The sequence below is a fragment of the Suricata suricatta genome, chromosome 10, assembly GCF_006229205.1.
Source record: "Suricata suricatta isolate VVHF042 chromosome 10, meerkat_22Aug2017_6uvM2_HiC, whole genome shotgun sequence".
Taxonomy (NCBI): Eukaryota; Metazoa; Chordata; class Mammalia; order Carnivora; family Herpestidae; genus Suricata; species Suricata suricatta.
The window spans coordinates 4,222,849-4,227,606 of NC_043709.1; the positions used below are offsets into that span (position 1 = coordinate 4,222,849).

Sequence of the window (4,758 nt, forward strand, 5' to 3'; positions counted from 1 at the left end):
GCCCCCCCCCCCCCCCCGATGGTTAGTTCTAACATCCGCATCACTGAGGGTTGGTCTCTGTTGACTGGTTTAGAGGAGGCTGCGTCCTCCTGGACCTTCATATAGTGATTTCTCGCTGTATGCTAGACATCATCACGTTGTAGAGACTTTGGGTTCCATCCGGAGCCAAGCCGCACACTCTGTCTGTTGGTCGCATAAACCTCAGGTTCGGTCTTTTAGCCACAGCTGGTGTGCGTCCTGCCCAGGCGTGGCTCGGGGATTGGGCAGGACTTGGGGCAGAGTTGGTGCACGGAATTTAGGCTCTCCCGAGCTGCTTCTCTTCTGTGTGGGAGTTCCTTACCCGATTCCTAGGGACGGTTGTCCCAAACTCTGTCCTGTTCTTCCAGCCAAAAAGGCCAAAGTTCAGCTGGAGATAAAGCCATTCTAACTGCCGGGCTCGGGTCAAAGGCCACATACCGCGAGCTCATCCTGTGCCGCTCACTTTGCCAAGTGTGGACTCCCCCTCCCTCCTCTGAATCTGTCCTTGCTCCTTCTCCAGTGCCTTCAAGTCGCTGCCTGCGGGAGCTGCCCAGCCACACTGGAAACAGAGCACTTACATATATTAACTTCAGCAATAGTTGAAGGCTCTTTGTCCCTCTCCTCTCTGAGGAATTTGGTGTGTCTCCCTCCTGTTGACTTTTTACAAATCCATCTTCTATGTATATTGTTCAAAATGCCTAATACTGGAGCACCCGGCTGGCTCAGTCGGTAGAGCACGGTGCCTCTTGATCTTGGGATTGTGAGTTCAAGTCCCCCGTCGGGTGCAGAGATTACTTAAAAGTAAGATCCTTTTAAAGCACTGTAATACCGTACAACTTATGAACAGAAACAGGGTTGTGGATGTTTAGAACCTCACACAAGGGATATCACACCGTGTTGTTCACTCTCTGACGTTTTTGCCCTCTCGAGACTATTTGGAGGTCTCCCCGCGTCCAGCTATACGGACCCGAGTCATTCATTCTTACTGTTCGGCGCCATGACCTAACTCCTCCACCTGCCATCCCTTCTACGGATGGACACGTGGGCTGCGTCCAACCCTGTGCCCTGACCAGAACACCGCCGTCTGCCCTTGCACCCGCCCCTCTGACAATTCGCCTAGACACACGACTGCTCGGTCCGCATGAACCTCACCCTCTTCTCCAAAGTGACGGCACTGATTTACGGCTCGGCCAGCAGCACACAAAGTGCCCACACCTCGAAAGATCACCCGTGGTTTCGCCCAGTGGCACGATTCCTAGTGATCCCACCTCCTCTTCCCGTGTTTCCTGTTGTCCCGTTTCTCTCCCCCTCTCAGAAGCTGTTCCTGTAACAGCACAGGTTTCTGTTTGCCAACCAGCAGCAGCCCTGGTCCCGCCTCCCCCATCCTCTCCATGTCAGGGCAGGCCCACCACCCTCCGCGGCCGGCACGTCAGGGGAAAGGGCTGGGAGGCGCCCAGGATGCGCACCTGCCCGTGTCCCGAGCACACTGCTCTGGCCTGAGATACACTGATTTGAGCACTTCTTTGCTTACTTGCTCCCGGACTGTTCCAGAAGCCCCGGGAAGGCAGAAAGCACATCCTGCTCGTCTCTGTAACTGAGAGACTGGCACTGCCTGGCCCGAAGCAGGTGCCCAGAAGCCCACAGGGGACGGCGGAGTGGGCAGCGCCTCCGCACCCTGCTCGCACACGCGCAGCGGGGGACAGGAGGAGGCCCGCGCTGAGCCTTCTGACTGGGCGACGCGGCTGGCCTGGGGCCACACAGCTGTGAACGTGAGCTGGTAGCAGAGCCGGGTGCGCAGTCCCTGCCCCGCCACGGACGGCGGCCTGACTGTCCTCCGGGCAGACCGACCGCTTGCTTTGCCGCCGACTCCTGTGCTCTGGACGGGATTCAGTAATTCCTCGTGGGTATTAGTGACAAGATCTGGGCAGCCCGCCTGAGCCCTGGAGTCGCTTAAAAGTCTCTGTTGTTTCTGCAGAAGTGGGTGTGTGAACAATGCATTCCCCAAGTCCCGCCGACAGAGACGCCCGGTGGCCCTCGGGTCGGCTTCGCGGCCCTTGTTCCACGGCGAAATGCGCCACATGCGCCTCAGACGTGATCGCCGCAATCGCTTTCTTGTGCCGCAGAAATGAGGCGGGAAATCGTGCTCTGACACCGGGAAGGTGGCAAGGCCACGCCGAGGCCGGGATCCCACAGTTACCGTTTGTGACAGGAGGCTGTTTCCACGGCGGCCGCGGGGACACGCCTGGGGGCCGCCGCTCGCAGTAGGCACACGGGAGACGTATTTCACAGACCCGCGTCCCTCTGTAAACCCTTCGTGCATAATGCACGAGATGCGATTTAACGTCGTTGTTAATTCTGCTGTTCACGGCGGCACGCTCCTCAGGGAGCCATCATTTTTATTTCAGGGTGGTTCCCCCCCTGGCAACAGAACCGGAGGCTTTCCTGGGGCTGTGCTGAGGTGTGCGCGCGCAGGGGAAGTGCGCGCGCGCAGGGGGCACGCCAGGCAGCGCACCCAGAGGCCGTGGCCAGGCGGGCGGCCTCTCCGGAGGCCCCTTGGGCCCGCTCTGGGCTCTCTGTGCCCGCCTGTGGTCGGGCAGAGCGCGGAGGGTTGAGTTCGAGAAACAGAAGAAGGAAAAGGGGAATGGCTTTGTGGCAGAGCAGCAAGTAAGTGAAACAAGGGTCACCTTCCAAGCTGTGTGACGGGGCCACTGTGGCCCAGGGCAGCCAAGGGTGTAAGAAGGAACGGGATGGAAAGAGCACAGCGAAGGGGTGGGGAGCCCACGAGAACCGCCCCCTGTACAGGTCAGGGACCCAGCGGACGGGGGTGGCCGCCTCTCGCTGGCCTGTGGCCCTACATCACTGCGTCTGCCCTCTGACCCCCGACCATGTTTGACCTGACGCTGCGGAGCCCTCCCCCCGCCCAGGGAGGACGCGCTCAGGGAGCCGCAGGGACCCCCTCGCAGCACCTGGACCTCCACCCCTCTGCTCCAGAGGCTTTAACGGGATCAACATCCCTGTGACCCGGCTGGACAGCCGGGGCCCAGGGATGCTGCGCGACAGCCCTGACACGGGCTGGAATCCATGTCCGAGAAGCGGTTCCACGGCGCTTGGGTCCCACTGACCCTCAGGGGGAAGGGTCAGCTGTCCCCCAACAGGTGCCGGGGGTGCCCCAAGGTCACACGGCCCCTCCTCTAAAGACAGCAGAGACGAGCAGGGCAGTGGACTGCCCACCAGACGAGGGAGAGAGCAGCGAGCAAGGCACCCACTCTCCCCAGGTTCCAGAGCGGAGCCCTGGGGACCCCAGGACCCACACGGGCACCTGGGGCCACCGCTCAGTCGGGGGCCAGCCCTCCATCCCAGGCCTGGACAGGCTGGGGTGTGCAAGGGACATTGACCCTCTGCTCCCTGACAACACTGCTCTCCGTGCAGCAAGTGCTTGGGGCCCCTGGGGCCGTGTCGGGCACGGCTGACGCTCAGGGACGCTCGGAGGAGAGTGGCACCCCCCAGTCCGCTGCTACAGATGCACTGATTGTGCCCCTCACCCCCGAATCTGTACGCTGAAGCCCTGACCCCCAGTGCGCCGGTAACTGGCAATGGGGGCCTTACGGAAGGACGTCAGGCTAGAGGTCACGCGGGTGGGCCCCGACCCACCGGGGTTAGTGTCCTGAGAAGAGACCAGAGAGCTCGCCCCCACCCCGCCCAATCCTGCCGGGCAGGGACACCGGGAGCAGGTGGCCGTGCGCCAGCCAGCTAGAGGCCTGCTCTCCACAGGGCCCGAGCTACCGGACGCTAGCCCGTACGAAGTACAGGTCAGCTGTGGAAGTCACCGGCCCGGGGCTAACACAGCTGGGCCGCCACCCGGCCTTCCCCGAGCCCTGCGGGGGCACACGGCTCAGACCCAGGCCAGTCGGCACAGCGAGGGTTGAGGCGGGCGGGTGACCCGAGCCCGTCCGGTTGGGGTGAACGTGGGGGGTGCCGCGCTGGGGACGTGTAACTGCCTCTCTCCACCGGATCCAAGCTGGACACACACGGCGCATCTCCCAGCGCAGAGGGCTCAGGCTGCCCGCGATCATGGAGCCGGGACACGGCCAGGAGCCCTCAGCACGCCCCAGTTCCCCGCACCCCCCCCAGTCACCCTGTGCTCAACAGCGCCCTGGAGCCCTCCCACGGGGACCCCGGCCTCAGACGCGACATTTGCTCTGGCCAACAGGCGCGAGTATCCACGGCACCCACCAAAGCTCGAAACCCACATGCGCAGGTGACTGTCCCTCTGCGAGATCGTCCCCCAGGCCCCGCCCACTAAAGGCACGTGCCACCGGCAGGAAGCCTCGTCCCCCCCAGCTGACCTCCAGCCGGCGGACAGGAGCAGAAGGACCGCTCAGCCACCGGCTCTGCCGCGGACAGTGATGAACCGCCGTGACCTCAAGTTCCCGTTTGCCGCCCCGCACGGCGGCAGCAGCAGAGGCCGACGGAAGGCCCTCGCCGATAAAGTCCCGCTTCCCCGGAAGCCATGCCGGTGGCGATCCCGAGAGGTCCACCCTCTGACCTCGGCCCAGGCCTGCGGACCACGCACAAGGGCCGAGGAGCCGGAAGCCCGGCCGTCACTAGAAGGTTCACGAGAAGTCTGCTGTAGGCAAGCTCGCGGCACGCAAGGACAGGGCGCACAGGCGGCCTCGAAGAGGCGAGTCCCGCACTACAGGAGGCCCCGGGCCCCGTCAGGGCCGCGGAGGCGCAGGCTGC

The 4,758-nt window shown here is 63.1% G+C and overlaps 1 protein-coding gene across 1 annotated transcript in view; it reads right to left on the reverse strand.

Annotated features, from left to right (window-relative positions):
• The window catches only part of ARHGAP8 (Rho GTPase activating protein 8), a 43,758-nt gene that overhangs the window by 7,573 nt on the left and 31,427 nt on the right, over positions 1 to 4,758 (reverse strand). The window lies entirely within an intron of this gene.